This window comes from Propithecus coquereli, unplaced genomic scaffold, assembly GCF_000956105.1.
Source record: "Propithecus coquereli isolate 6110/MARCELLA unplaced genomic scaffold, Pcoq_1.0 Scaffold28, whole genome shotgun sequence".
NCBI lineage: Eukaryota > Metazoa > Chordata > Mammalia > Primates > Indriidae > Propithecus > Propithecus coquereli.
The window spans coordinates 15,692,119-15,708,693 of NW_012148396.1; positions in this window are offsets into that span (position 1 = coordinate 15,692,119).

Genomic DNA, 16,575 nt, shown 5'->3' on the forward strand with positions numbered 1-16,575 from the left:
TTTTTTTTTTTTTTTTTTACAAGAAAAGAACAAGATGGTTCTAGAGTTTATCTGGAAGGAGGTACAGTCAAAAACATCAAAGAAACTGCCAAGAAATAAAAGTAATGCAGAGAACAAACAGTAAATACTTTATGAAATGCTAATGCTCAAAATAGTGTAATTCAAGAAAAGATAGATAAATAGAACAGACTAGATGTATCGTTTTACATATAAGAATTTATGTTTAAAAAAAGAATTAAGAATCAGTGAGAAAGAAATATTTACTAAATTGCAGGGTCAACAATGTGGAAAAAAATAGTTCATTCATATGTACACATGGTGAATTACAAATAAATTAAAATTCAAAATCTAAAGCCATAGTAAAATTAGAAGAAATTGAAATCAAGTATCATCAAACTTCTGGAAAGGATGGCCCTTTAGGCACTTGGGGCAGGTCCTGGGGTCTTGCCTGCCCTTTGTCTCAGGGAACCACCCCCAGCCTTCCCTTCCCACAGTCCCTCCGAACTGCGCCCTACATAAGTCCTTTCTCAACCTTCTTGGCTTCTTATTTGCTCATGTTGGCTTTGGCAACCCTGTCCCATATTATTATCTGGGACTATCAATCCAAACCCTCCAGGATGCTGTTCTTGCAATCCCCTTAGGCTCCATGCACCAATCCTCCCAAGCAGTCCCAAGATAGGGACTTTGTTGAGGAAATCTAACAGGAGGGTGGCTCTCCCACTGCTCCCACTGATAGGTAGAACTTAACCCCCCTCAAAAATAAAAAAGTTAATTGCACTAAAAAATATTTCAACATTCTGCATATTAAATGCTAATCAGAACTGAGAGACAAAATCTACTAGAGAAAACTGTAATAAATATGGAGAAGAGCTTTATGATACAAATGGTTGCTATGAATCAATAAAACAAATATCAAGACCCTGTTTGACCAAAGACTGATGAATTGAGCACTCATGTTTTTGAGTGGGAACAACCCTTCTGGAAAGAAGCTTGCCAACGTAGAACAAAGTATCTTGAACATAGATATGGATCTCTTTGTCCCAGTATTCCACTTTGGAGACTAAATCTGAAGGAAATAATTATTTGCATTTAAGATGTTCATTATCTTATATTTAATAGTTAAAACAATTTGAGTGGATGTCACTGAGGGTATGACTAAATAATTTTAGGAAATCTGATGCAGAGATACCATATATCTAAAACATGGGGTTCATTGAAGGAAAAGTAGTAAAAGAGCTCCTTTGTAATAAAAAGGTTAGAAATCATTTACTATATGTTTAATTTCTCGAAATATAAGTGCCAGGTACAAAGCTTGGCACATACTACACTCTAAATACATATTTGCTGAACCAAGATACAAACCCCGTCACACAGTATATGCAGGCCTTGGGCATAGTGAGTATGTCATGCTATTAAAACCACACTAAAAGATGTTTTAACTTAATTTGACACCTATGTGGATCTGTCTATTGGATTCATTAGATCTAATGGATTTATATCTCCATTGACATTTGGATATAATTGGATCCTAATCTTTGAAAACCAGCATGATATACAAGTGGAAACCAGATATTGGAGCATCACAAAATAAGAATTTTGGCTTGGCTCAGCCACAGAGTAACTGTGAGCCCAAAAATGTCCCTTCCCCTTTAGAATCCTTTTCCTAGTTGGAAAATTAGTCCAAGTAAACAATTAAGTCCTTTTAGTTCTAGAATTCTACTCTTTTAGGATAGGCCATCCTAGATTAAAAAAGAAGAAAACCGAAAAAGTAGAAAATTTGAGCTTCCATCCTAAATGCTATACTGTGCCACCCCGATCTGAAGTGGCCCTCAGCTGATGAGACTGCCTTCCCAAGCTCACATTTTCTCCCTGCTTTCAATCTGTATCTCGGTTTATGTGGGCGGACCAAGGCCTGGTCCCCTGGTTCAATTCTGAACAACTCGGAAGGGTCAACCAGCTCCAGAGCTCCTTGTAGGATCAACCAAGGCCTTTGCTACGAAGTCAACACTGCTCAGCTAGCACCGCTCTCTGCCCAATGCGGCTTCCGTCAACTCCCTTGGGGTTGTTCCCAGGGACGTTCCTCATAAACCTCCTGCACAAGGCACTCAGTCTCAGAGTTTGCTTCCTGGGGATCTCCACCCAAAGCAGCTCCCAAAACAGGAACCAGTTACCCTGGGAAAAGCCAACTTTAATCATTCAACATCAAGATATTTATATAAAATCAAAACTATATTTGAAAATTTTCATGTAAAACCTTAGATGTCTCAGTATACTTCTGTATTAAAATTGAACCATTTGTCTTGAATTTATTGTCTACTAGTAAAACTAAACTTCTCTTAATAATTTTTGAAAGCAGAGAGGCACATAGGCCTGGCTAATCCACCAAGCAGCCACATTGTGTCTTCTGTCCCTGAATCACTCCGTTGTCCCTGACCCACGTCTGCCTCAGGCTTTCCACCCGGGAATATCTCCTTTCCAGGGTGCCTTCCTGATGTCTCACTTCACCCAGAAAGGTGTTCTCACCTCTCTCACTGCCTGACACTCATAGTCGCACTTTCTTCTTTGTACTCAAACATTCCCACACATGTCTGGATATCCTTCCCCAGATTATTAGCTCTTTGAAAGTGAGTCTATAATTTTCCAGAGTGACTTGTTCAATAATTATCTAAAGAATCATTTTTATCCCAGATGGGCTGGGCTGTCCACGTCATGCATCATTAAAGAATAAGATCTCTGGTAGTGACTTGACTTTACCTTTGCAAACTCTACTTGAGCCTCTGGTGTACTTTAACTCTCCTTATAAAATCTTTTCTCTCTGTGTTGGAGATGGAAGTCCCTAGTTTTATGTTCACTTCATATTGAATTTCCTTGGCATTATGTCTATATTTTCCAAATTAGTAATCAGGATCCTTACTCTGGCAGCCACCGGAACAGCACAATATTTGAAAGGGTAATTATAGAGAAAAATAATAGACCCATAGTCCACTTAAAATAAAAATAAAAAACAACTATAATGGAATGAGGTATAGCTTTTTTAAAAAAGTAGAAAATACACTAGAGTCTAAAAATTATTTGATCCATACCACTATCCCCACAAATGTAGGGGGAAAGAGAGGAACAAAGGAAAAAGGAACAAACAGACAAATAGAAAACAAATAGCAAGATGGTAGACTTAGACCAACCATGTTAACAATTACATTAAATATAAGTGGACTAAAAACTTCAATTAAAAACCAAAGATTTTCAGACTGTTAAAAAAAATACAATCCAACTATATGCATATGAAGTATAAAGATTCAACAAGTTGAAAGTAAAAGGATAAAAAAGGATCTAACATACAAATAATACGTATAAGAAAGGGGATATAATTATATCAATATCAGGCAAAAGAGACTTCAGGACATAAAGAGGGGCCTTATATAATAATAAAAAATGTCAGTTTCTCAGGAGCACATAACAATCCTAAACTGTGTACACCTAATAACCAGAGCTTTAAAATACAGAATTATTTTCTGGCTTCTCTAAATATAATAATAATAATAATAAAATAACATACACAAAACTAAAACTTATGAAAAGGAGAAATAGACAAGTCATAAGTGATAGCCAGACCTTCTCTCAGCAATTTATAGAACAGGTAGAGAGAAAACAAAGTGAGTGTAAGAGTTAGGGAACATAGCAATTTGTTTCTGTACTTGTGACTAGCAAATGAAGGCCTAGTTGTAAGTCTGCCATGGCCATGTGTCCTTGGACATGGGTGTAGTCACAGCCTACCCCCTTCAGATAGAGGCCAGGGAGGAGCAGGGAGGGGGATCATAATGTGCAGAGAGAGGAGCAGGGAAAGAGATCTTGGGGGAGTTGCGAGCACAAAGAAGCTTCCAGGGTCCCTGACTCACAGGCCGGGCAGACGCCCTCGCTGCCCACCTGCCCTCTCCCACCCTCACCTCCTCCTCTGGGCCTCCAAGAAGGGAACAAGCCCCAGCACTGAGACTCGTCCTCATGCTCGTCCCTCTTTCCTTGTATCTCTACTGAACAATCCCCCTGTTCAGACCTGTTCCCTCAAAGGTGTGAAGACTTTTCTAAGTGTTCACCCTGCCATTACTGCAAAACCCACAGGTAGGGTGAGCTTCTCATACTCGGGGTTGGGGCATGTTTGTGAATTATAAAATCAATTTTTTCACCACCAGCTTTTTTTTGTTTTTTCCTTAATTAAATGTGAGCCTTTGGTCATCTGAGCAGGCCATGGGAATGATGACCAGGCCTGCTGGGCTCCCTCCAGCTCCTATAATTTGATCTTTCCCGGAATGGAAACCACCTGCGCTCACGGGCACCCTGCCCCATGCAGGGTGAGCCTCTCTGTCACAGGGTCCATTATTGCATGAGTCCTCAGAGTCTCTCCCAGAAGGATCTGTCTGTTACAATCCCTTTTTGATCTCAACCTAGCTGGTTCTCACATAATGTCAACCTGGTGTCTTTTATTGAATGAATCCCTCCTTGTGTTTATATTTAAAAGCACTAAAATGCTTTTGAACAATTTGAACTTAGTTTATATCTAACTTGAGGCAAGTGTTTTGGAACAACAAAAGTGTTTTCAAGGGTGTTTTCAAGACACTTATAATGATGTGGCTTTCCTCCTGGTCCCTATTAATAAAACTGCAGCTGGAGGCCTTCCCTGGAAAGTTCGTGACATGGTTCAGATGCCAGGAGGCATAAATAAAACCCTCCTTCACCAAACCCAGTCCTGACAGTACACAATGTGCCTCAAACATTACCAGGAGAACTGTCTGCTGCTTTTCTAAGTTACCTGAGCCATGTGCCCACACCCATGGCACATGGGTCATGACAGGGCTCATCTCCATCCCAAGCCAGGGAGTATTTCAGGTGACTCTTATGCTTTCTTCACAATTGGCATCTTCAGGCTTCTTCACTTCTTGATTAAAACAACATACAAACCCCAGATTGTTCACTGAATTGAAACCTTTCTGGTGTTCACCCCTCCCCACCCTTTCTGGCTGGAGGGTGAAGGCCACCTTGGCTGCGGGGGAGGCTGAGGGAACGGCCGTGCTCAGGTGAGAGGGCCTTCCGCTCAGTTCTCTCCCGTCTTTCAGCAAGGCCACCGTCTATAACACCCAGGAAAACCAGTTTTTTACCAAAGAAAGTAATACTTCCCAGCTCATAATTTAATTTTTAGAAAGGGTTACTTTTAGTTTTATAGATTATAACTCTGCATTTCAAAATTAAATGACCCAAAATAATAAATAGTACTCCAGCAAATAATTCACACACAGAGAAATGCAAAAATGTTTTAGATAGCCGGGGCTGACCCATTTACGCTTTTGGGACAAAGTTATGAATTTCGAAGAGACTGGCCAGGGGCACGACCACGAAATAAGACAAAGAAGGGGCTCGTAGTTAGCTTGGCTAATCTGAGCAAATCAGTCATTTATTATGAACAAACTCCTTTCGCAGGGTGGGCAGCTGAGGTATGCTCTGCCCTCTGCTCTGCGGCTGGGCTTGCCTGCATCGTCCTTCACTTTCAGATCCTCGGAACTTTTATCTGCTTATAAAATAAACATGTCAGCAAATGTGTCTGCTCTGACTTGGCAGCTGTAAATAACTTGCTGGAAGCCAGGTGGCCATAAATCTCTGTCCTGAGGTATGGCCCACAGAAGCAGGAAACCCATAGGCTGTGGAGATGGAGGGGAAAGTCGTGCTATTTTTAGCTCCCATTTTGTCTCAGAGGCCATGAGGACAGCGACACTGCACAGGCCGCCTTCTCAGCACGGCTCCCATGGGGCACGCAGTCTCCACGGAGAGGCACCAGGAGGCCTTCCCAACCCCAAACTGGACACTTCTGCTTGCACACTCTGGAGTGCCTTTTGCAGCAGTTAGTACCTTGTGACATCGTCTTGGTCACTTCTCACTTCCTTGTTATTCGTCTCCCCTGTACCCCCTTCCCACCGAGGTGGGAAGTTTCCTTCTTGAAAATCCCAGAGGAGAGAGAGGAGAGATGGGGGCCGGAGAGGGGAGAGTGAGAGAGAGAGAGGGAGAGATTATCTGATAAATGAGACACTATTTTCTTGGTTAGTTGAAGACAACTTTCATAACTGTCATTTGCATCTTTGATATTAGAACATCAGCACCATCTCACAACAGGGAGCACCGATGTGTTCCTCAGGATTGACCTTTTTGTTTTTTAGGAAGTAAGAGTACAAATTCCACCAGCTTCTTCGTGTTGAAAATGCTAGCTTTTCAAAACACATGCAATTCAACTGAACATTTATAAGCAGATTCAATAAAGGTTATATTTGGCGTATACCCTGAAAACTTGAATTTTAAAAAGATCCTTCAGAGCCCCCCCCCACCTTTTTTCATCTCTTCTTGTTGAATGATTGCCCTGAGAGCAAACCATGCAACTTTATTGCTGAAGATAGCACACATTTTTTCAAAGGGAATTGTAATATTATATTCTGCTGTGTGAAAAAGGAGCTCCATTCTTCGCTACACCTAAATATGCAGCTGCATAGTTATTCCTTAGAAGGGAGTGTGCATGAGGCATTCCGACACTGGGAGCCCTACTGCTGGAGGAGACTGTGTATGCAAACACTGGCCACCTCCAGGGCTCGGGAGAGGTGCTCCCTGCCTCAAAGCCTGTCCTGAGCCCTGGGCAGTGCCTCCATGGACAGCGTTCCTCACGTGCACATTCCTGATAGCATCAGAAGGCATTGGAGTTAAAAGAAAATCCAAGCACTCAGTGTTTTCCAGTCCACAGATTAGAATAAACCAAAGCCTCTGGTGTACCTCAATTTCTGCAGTGCACTCCTGATGTTACTCTGAACCTTGGATGAGAAATCGTGCTTCCCAGAGCCCACAGAGTGTGAGGCTCTGGGCTATTTTCAGCTTAGATTTCTCACGCGGGTTGGCCACGTGGGACCCAGGCTGCTGCTGTCTGCAGCCTCGCTGCTCGAGATCCTGCAAAAAGAAACAGCATCACACGTCCCCTCCCTCTGGTGGTTCCCTCATTCCCTCCCCCAGCTCTGACAGGGATTCCCAAATCTGGCCATGGGTAGGAGTCAAATACAGAGACTCCAACCCCGTGCTATACAGAGATCTCTTAAAATGATGATGTCGTCTCTAAGACAATTGTCCCACATTTTCCTGAATATATATATATATATATACATATATGATGTTATATATATTATAATCACCTTTTAAAAAATTGTGTCCATACACTCTTAACTTATTAAGCACAGAAGAGTGTTAAGCACATTTTAGGGAAGTGACAGTGAGGGTTGCCCCAGGAGTGAAGGTACATGTGAGTAATCTCTGGGAGGGCTTTTATGATACCCCTTAACACACACATACACACATACACACACACACACACACACACACACGCACACACACACACGGCCATCCGTGCTCTGTAGGTGGCTTTCAATTATTTAAACTGGAGATGATATTAACTTGGTTCTCTTGAAGCAGAGGCACAAAGGTTTGTACATGTGGAGATCTGGCTCTTACATCGTTAGGTGGGTGTACGACAGAAGCAACATACTGTGTGCTCTTAGTCTAAATGTAATTTATAGACAGTTTTCATCTTTGTGTCTCTGTGCTTTGGAGTCAGCCATCCGGGGTGCTAGGGAGGGAGACAGAGTCCAGGTCCTTCCATTAGGGCCAATAGGTCAGTCCTTAAAGTGATGTTTAACAAAATATTAATTTTATTTGTGCATAGATATACCAATTGCCATTCTCAAATTCCAGTCTCTGGGGATAAAGTAAATTAAAATAAACACTTTAAAGGCAATTCTGGTGGGACACACATTATTTCTAAATCCAGTTTCATGTAGCATCTACTACTGAATTCAATTCATTCATACATTCATTCACTCATTCAGCAAATGTGCATTGAGCACCAAGTATGTGCTAGGCCTGGGGTGCCCCTGCGGGGCCCTCAGGCCACTCTTGGCTTCACATTTGGGCCCTGTCCTGAATATGTTTGGTGTGTTACTGGAGACACACTTACCCAGCCCAAGCTTAGTGGCGGGTATGTCACCGAGAGCTTTGAAGGGGCCACGTGGGGGAAAGACTGGGTGGGCCAGGGAGGGGCAGCCTACCCCATGTGGACCTGGCGAAGGGTCCTAGCTTTAACCCAGAACAAAGGCATGGAAAGAGGCAGGGCACATAGGAGTCAGACAGGGAGAGAGCAGGAGACTGGTTTGCCCCAGACTCCAGACGAGCACATGCAGATGTATGTAAGGCTCTTTGCCATGGTAATGCAAATAGGCACAGAAATGTGGTGGGTTTTCTCTAGAATAATCTGGTCTTTATCCCCATCTATTCCTCCCACCCACTGCATAGCAGGAACAAATTAACTTTTCATCTTGTCTGATCACAACATCTCTTAGGGGGCTGCTCGGTCAGTAGGGATGCTCGCTCCCTAGTTTGTTCTCATTTTTACGCCGCCCCAATGGCCCCAGCCTCTAAGACGGCTCCTGGCTCTGTGAGAGGAAGGCCTCTCAGGTGAAGAGGAGGTGGGGGGCTTCTCAGACCCACTCAAAGGTGTCCTGGGACTGTCTTCTCATTGTAAAGGCTGCGAGGTTTCCACTGCCTTCACTGCTGAAGTCAGGGCTGTCAAACTTGTGGTCTGTGTTCTCTGGGCTTGGACGGGGCCTGGCAGCCTTCACATGGGGTCAGCACGCTGCACAGTGGGCCTGGCCTCTGGGGCAGGTGGGGCTGCAGTCAGGCCTGTGCTCATTGGGGGAGGGGGGGTGATAGGGTACTACCCTGCTGGGACTTCACCCTTCCTTATGCCATGGATCCCCTTGGCCATCTGCTGAAGACCATGGACTCCTTCTCAGATTGGAGTTTCTAAGCATATAAAATGAAGTACATCAGACAATAAAAGAAACCAATTATACCAAAAGCAAAATAGTTTTTCAAAACCAAATTTTCTATATGACAATATATGTGGCTTATCAATGCATTAAATAGGCACCTGGTTTAATAACTGCTGCAATTTTGGAGAAGCAATGAGTGTGCAAAATATATCATGATAACTGCAGCAACTGTAATGTGAATGGAAAAAGCTGATTGCTACTGGGGACAGAGGCCCCAAGACTTAAGGTTGCCAGATAAAATACAGGACACTGAGTAAATTTAAATCTCAGATAAAGAATGAGTAATTTTTTGTAGTATAAGTATGTCCCAAATATTGCATGAGGCATACTTACAGTAAAAAAGAATTTGCTGTTTATCTGAAAGTCAAATTTAACTGGGCATCCTGTATTTTATATTTGCTAAGTTTGGCAAACCTACTAGTACTGGTAATACTACAGAAGTCCATTGTCTACATTATAACTGAAAAAAGTACTAAATTTTAGTTAGAGAGTACTGAAAATAAATATTTCTTTTCTTCCCATCCAAGGCCCATTCATGGACCTCGGTTGGTCAAGAAGCCCTGGCCCAGCACCATCCCTTGCCAAGACACTGGATGCAGCCATCAGCTTGCAGGAGGCGCCTGTTTTCAGTCCCCATGAAGACACTGCATGGGCTCTAGACCCTGTTTACCCGCTGGCTTGGCCTCGCCTGGGGTCTTGCTACTGTCCTAGGCTCCTGAGTGTCTGCTGGTCCCCTGAGCAGTGTGACCAGTCCAGAGACTGTTGGGCTGACTCCTTATTGACACCTCAGCCTAGTTATGAGTCCCTGGAGAAAGCCGTCTCTGCCATCTCTGAGTGTGTCTCACTTGTGCCATCAAATACTCTACCAGACCAAGATTCCTCTCCTCTGTATCCCTTGCTGGGTTATGAATACCATGAAGACTGGAGTTAGATCCACCCTTGTACTCCTAACTTCTACAACAGTGTTCTACTCACAGTAGGTGCTCAATACTTGTTGAGTGAATGAACACATAAAACAACAAAGAGTCACAGCCTACTTATAATGTTACTGATTATGATTATGTTTGTCCTTTGTGTGTAAAATATACCCAGAGAGGTAAAATGGAGCCATTTGATAGATCTTTGAAAACTAGAGTGATAAATTTTAATTTCATGAACTGGGAACTTGAGAGCCATGATTAGCTTCTCAAGAGAGAGGGATATATTTGTAGTGTCAATTGAGAAGGAATTTTGGGCATCACTCTTGGCAGAGCAAGTGGGAACAAGGAAGACAGCATGACGACTTCTCTTAAGACTAGTGTGCACTCGAGAAATCTGTTCCAAGCTCCCTTCCATATGGAAATGATGCAACAGAGACTTATTTTCTTCTCATGGGTCTTCCTAAAATCTGCATCTGAAGTGGCTTCTATAATGCTCAATATAAACTTTCTTCCCAAATCTGGAAGATGAAAATCCACCCCCTCCAAGACAGTAACTGAAGTTTCACATTAAAGTGAAAACCTGCCTTTCCTGACCCAGCTTCCTTTTTGTTTGTTCCAATTCTTAATTAGCTGAGTATATCCAACACATCTGAGCCTAACACAAAAGGGAACTTTGACAACTGATGGGCGGAAGACAAGCTCTGGGTACACATCAAAGGGGCCCAGTTGAATCTGAGGTACATATGGCTCCTGGATGTAGTAGCACAGGTGGCCTGGAACAAGTGAGAAATCACCTTCCCATCATTTGCAGACACTTCCTGAGCTCACAGGCTCCACACCCCGAGTCAACTCCAACCCCTTCCCTCCCTCTGCCCCCATCCCATCGTTCCTGAAATCCTCTGGATTCAGCTGCAAAACCTGTCCAGATGTGACCACCTCTCCCTACCTGCGGCAGCTCCCTGGGACTACACGTACGCTCCAATGCTTGTTCCCCCTGGAAGGGGTCTCCTTGACACTCCTCCATTAGGCAGCTGCCCCTGCTCTGCGTAGCACTCATCACCCTGCTGCCCTGCCCTGCTCAAGCATTTCTCTTTTCCCCCATAACTGCCACCACCTTTGCATAGACTCTATAATCCACTTTTGTACAGATGCTCATTGGTTCTTATCTTTATTGTCCTGCCATAAAGTGGAGGATCTTTGTTTTGTTCACGCCAGTATCCCAAGTGCCTAGCACAGTCCCTGGCTCACAGAGAGCATCAGTGATTATTTGTACAATGAATGGGTGAATGAATGAATGGATTCAAAGATTGGCACAACAGAGGACTCAGACTTGGTTTCACCCTGGTTAACTACCAAACCAGCCGATGAGCAGTGTGAAGGACACACCCACGGTCAGAGGAAAGAGCTGAGCCATGTACATTCTCTCATTCCCACAGAGGAACCCCCAAGTTCCGGGCAAGGCCACCTGCACAGGGTAAGGTTGACCAGTCAATGTTGTTGCTCTAGGCTGAGGCCACACCGGCCCTCAGGGGCCACCCGTTATCATAGAAGGGGTTTCTCGCCTTAACAGTTAGGTGCTTCTGTTTCTCTCCTCTTGAGGTTGGGCCAGGGCCCTTCCACCTGGGTGAAGTGATGGAAGAGTTCTTAGAAAACTGCTCATGAAGTGTGGGGCTTGGGGTCTGTCCAAAGCCAGTTCAAATTCCAAGACTTCTGTGAAGCCAGGAATCCTCTGTCGAGTGAATGATTCTGATCCCATTGCACAAACCTCCGTTTTTTACGCAACAGTTTTGCTTAAGGTGAGCTGCCAATTACTCTCCAGTTTGGTCATTGTTTATGTACAGGCCCTGGCCCTGACTGGGAGTGGCCAGAGAGGTGCTGAAGGAAAGGGAGATCCCAGGGACACATATAGGAGCTCCGCCAGGGAAAAGCAGACCAGCCTTCCAGCAGTTGGTGCGGAACATTCTGCATCGTTCTGGGGTGCTGGGGAAGGCCCTGGCATACAGGTGAAGGGGGACCCCTGAGTGCCAGGCCTGGCAGAAGCCCACTCAGAGGGGCCAAAGGGTCAGGCTGGGATGAGCCCCTTCCACCCCTGAGGCAGGCTCAGCCAGGCAGGGAGAAGCAGCGTCCCAGCCTGTGCTGCCCTCTGGTTGCTCCTGCAAGTCCCCTCAGAGGCACGTGCAGGTTCTTGGGGGTGAAGAGAAGCTCCATAAAGTGTTATTCTAGAACACTCAGTAAAACATTAGGGGACAAACAGCATAGTTTCTGCACATTATCAAAAAATCAAAAATGTTGGGTGAACATTTTCAATGAAGATGAAAAAAAGTAAAAGGAGAAAAACCCATGATACATTTTCTTATTTGAGATGGTATGGCCACCATGTCCCTGAGTCTCACATCACCCTTAGCCCCATTCCTGAGCTGAGGGTGTCTCGGGGCTGGGCACTCACATGCTATGTCATGTTCTTCTGATCTACCCCCATTTCTGCTAAATCCGTTTTCATTGTTTACGTTAAAATTTCAACACAGAGCCAAATGTGCTACTGGGCTAATTCTACTTCCTCTCTCATATAAGTTTTTTATATTTTCTTAGAATTAATACTGGCTTTTCACTTTGCCTCATATATACTATCCTTAAGTCATCTTGTCCTACCTAACAGGACAGTAAAATGCCTCCCAGTGCTATTTTCCACACAATCGCATCAGGTAACTGATCAGTTCCGCAGTGTACGCTGGGGAGTGCCTACTGTTAAATATTCAGGAATTGTGTCAGTTAGTCATTAAAGTATTGGGAGCCTCACATCAGCACAGTGGGAGTTTCTACATTACAGAAACCAGCAAACGCTACAAGTCAGAGCTTGTTGTGTTGTTTTTTGGGGGGAGCCATTTCCTCACATGGCATGGAATCAGTTCCATTTTCCCTGGAACCTCTCTTCCAGCATCCCTGCTGCTGCCACAGGTTGTCTGGCCGCCCTGCTGGCCCTCAGTTACCATCCTTCCCTCACCTTCCCTCTCTCCTGCATTCAACTCTATTTCCTGGGTCAGACGTCTCCTTCTTCTTTATTTACTCCATGTCGTGTGTGGAAGCTTCCGATCGCTTCCCTAGCCAGGGTGCACTGGAAAGAAATTGTGTGATCTATTAAAGAAAAAAATATTCCGGACACTTGTCAAAGACGGTAAAGAAGACTTTATGGGGGGGTGCTACTAAAATGGGGTTTTGTAGTAGGCAAGAGAGATCTCGCTCAAATCCAAACATAATAAAGAAGAAAGTGGGGATTTATAGCTAAGGGGTCAGGGGGTTGGTGGATGGAGAATTACTGAGTCATTCTTTGCAAAGGTAATTCTTTGCTAAACTGACCTAACTGGATTTTTGCTGAAGGCAGCAAGGGTGAAAAGATATCAAGGGTGGTCAGATCAGGGGTAGGGGATTTTCACTAAATTGTCTCAGCAGTCTCAGCAGGATTTTTGCAAAAATTGGAATAAGGGGGCCAAGAACAAAGCCCAACCTCAGGGCCTACTGAGGAGGACTCAGAGGAGGCTGACTAGAGTTAGGTCAAGGTGAGTCTTTTGTCACATTCTTTGGATGCTTTTCTTCTTGCTCATAATTGATAGATGGCTTAAGAATGAAATTCCAGGTCACAAATAACTTTCCCTCAGCATTTTGAAGGCATTGCTCCAGTGCCTTCCAGCTTGCAATGTTGCCATTCAGAAGTTGGTTGGAAACCATCCTTGTTCCCCGTCATTTGTATGTGACTTATTATTTTTTTCTTTCCAGATGCGTCTAGGACTTTTCCTTTATAGCTGGTGCTGTAAAATTTTACAGTGACATGACTTGTCTTAGTAATTTTTCAGTATTTTTCTGAAAACTCATGTCCCTTCCATTTGACAATTATCTTATTCTGTTGACAAATTCTTCTCCTTCATTTTCTCAGTCATTTCTTTGTGGAATTTATAATTCTTCACACATTTATACTCTACTTTTCCTCTCTTTTCCTACCTATTTTCACCTTTGGCTTTTTAAATCTATAAGTACTTTCTGGGATATTTCATTGACTTTGTCTACTCATTCAATTCTTTATTTATCATATTTTTTAACTTCTAAAAGTACTTTCTTGTTCTTCATTACTTGCAACAACATTCTGTTTTTTTCACAGGTGTAATGTCTATCTCTGGGGATGTTTCTCCCTGTTTGTTTGAATTCTAACTTTCATGTATAAGGTTTCTCAAGTGTCTGATGATTCTTTGTACATATTAAAAAGTGTTGAAATCTAATTGGATTGTTTAACTTTTTAAGAAATAACCAAACTGCTTTCTAAAGTAGTTGTACCATTTCACAATCCCACCACAGTGTGTGAGTTTCCAGGCTGCTCCACAACCCTGTCAATTTTTGGAGTTATCAGTCTTTTTTAATTTTAGCCATTCTAGTGGTATGAAACGGTATCTCATTGTGGTTTTCATTGACATTTTATTGATCAGTACAATGTTGGCTACCTATTTGTATAGGCTTTTCAGTCTCTTGTGAAGTATCTATTCAAGTCTTTCACTCAATTTTTTAAAAAGAAATTAGATTCTTTGTCTATTGTTGACTTGCGGGAGTTCTTTACATATTCTGGATGTAAGTTCTTGTTAGGGTGTGAGAGCTAGTGCATCAGGGTTTTGAGAAAGATTTCTCCAGACAGAGATTTGGATAGAAAGAAGAGGTTTATTTACTTTTCCCTGGGTGGAAAAGGGCCAACACAGAAATGAAGGAGATAGAAAGTGCTGGCAGAGAGAATCAGGTACTGGGGCTTTTTATTTAGGTGGTGAAGAAGGTTTACGGCTGTAGCCAAATTAACAGGGTTCTGTGAACTGCTGCGTTTGCTCCTTGTTTTCTTCCTAGTGGCAAGATGATAACAGGAGCAGCTGTGGAGTAATTAGCAGGAGGCAGCTGTAAGACATCAGGCTGTCCATCTTTCCTGTTTTCTCTGCTCCTGGAGACTTGGTTATTTCTGAAATGTTGTCGGGCTTATCGCAGGGGATGTGGTTTTGTCCCTGAGATATGGTTTTGGGCAGGAAACTAAGGCCTGGAGTTGGCCCCCTGCTGTCTACTCTGGACTCCTCAGGAACTCCCTGAGGCTACAAAACAAATTCTAAAAGTCAGTGGGCTGGTGAACTTAAGAGAAAGATTTATATTTCCTTTCTGTCTGTTGGGCTCCTTTTAGATGTTATGAAAATAGAGCACAGCAGGCTGCCTGTCAGCAAAGAGAGAGAGAGGGGAGAGAGAGAGAGAGAGAGAAAGAGAGAGCACGCTCATAGGATTGATCTTTAGCTGTTATTGGGGAAATTGTGGGATTAGATGTTTTCCTGCGGTTTTTCACAAGGCTGCCCTTTCAGTTCTTCAAATATGTGTATTGTAAATATTTATCTCAGTTTGTGGCTTGTCTTTTTGTTTTCTCAAAAGTGTCTATTGATGAGCACAATTTTTAAAATTTTGATGAACTTGAATTTATCATTTTTTTTTACTAGTTAGTACTTTTTGTGTTCTGTCCAAGATTTATTTGCCTGCCACTTGGGTGCAAGATAGTTTTCTAGGTTACTTCTCAAAGCTTTATAATTTTGGGTTTTAGGTTTAGGTCTATGATCCATCTTGAATTAATTTTTGTGTATGGCATGAGGTAAGGCTTTTATCCCAGGGAATAGAATGAGCACGCGTGAAATTATCATTGCCCTAGTCCAGCCAAGTTTCTGGTACTTATTGTGGTGGGACTGAGGACCATTTGCCCCCATCCTTCCAGGTTTGCTGACCCTAAGCAGCGTGTATTGTCTCTCAGAATCTTAGGTAAGATTTGTGTTTATGACATACTGACATCCCCAGCAAAACAGAAGCCATTTGGCACCAACATTTACCACAGAATCACTGACTTAACACAAGGGGCTTTAGGATTTTATCAACTAGTGCCTTAGTTTTACAGAGGACAGACTGAAGTTCAGGGAGGTTAAGTGCCTTGCCTGAAATCACACAGCTTTGTAAGCAGTAGAATCAGATTCAGACTCATGACTTCGGACTCTTGATTTAGTTTATTCGGTTTTTTTTTTTTTAAGTGCAAATAATTTTATTATTTTTTTTCTTATTTGTTTTTTAAGAGGAGCAAAAAAAAGGAAAACAGAGAGAAGGAGAAAAAAAGCTACAGAGTTACACAGTATATGATAAATGGCTGGAAAATTGGTGGGTCAAAAGATTTGGAAAAATATGTGCACAGTGAAGTTACCTGAGATACTGCCGCAAGTGACTGCTCCCCCACGACAACAGAAATGCAGCAGCAAAGTCTGAACAGTTCTGTTTCGGAGCCTCTGTACTAAACGAGTTAGTATGAGTTAGTACGTTTACATTCTGAGGCCTTGCAACATTTATTACCTGTGATGTTTCTCCAAACTGTGAGTTCCAGAACTCTGTATCTCCCCTAACCCTATAGAGCCCCACTGAAGCGCAATTCGTAGACATGTAAGAGGCTTATCAGGAGAGGGTCTACCCTCTCAGAAGTTAAATTGTGTTCAGGCAGGAAGGAGAGCCATTCTTCAGGGGCTGGCTTTATAGTAGAACCCACGTGTGCCTGGATCTATTTCCTGAGAGTGCTAGGCACGAGCTGGGGGAGCACCTGTCGATGTCACTGTGTTGCCACCGACGTGGACAGAGGAGACCTCGAGCCTGTGAGTTTCACGGACAACCTGCATGTGGTCCTTCAGCCCTTATAAAGCCAAATCACAAGGTAAAGGTGG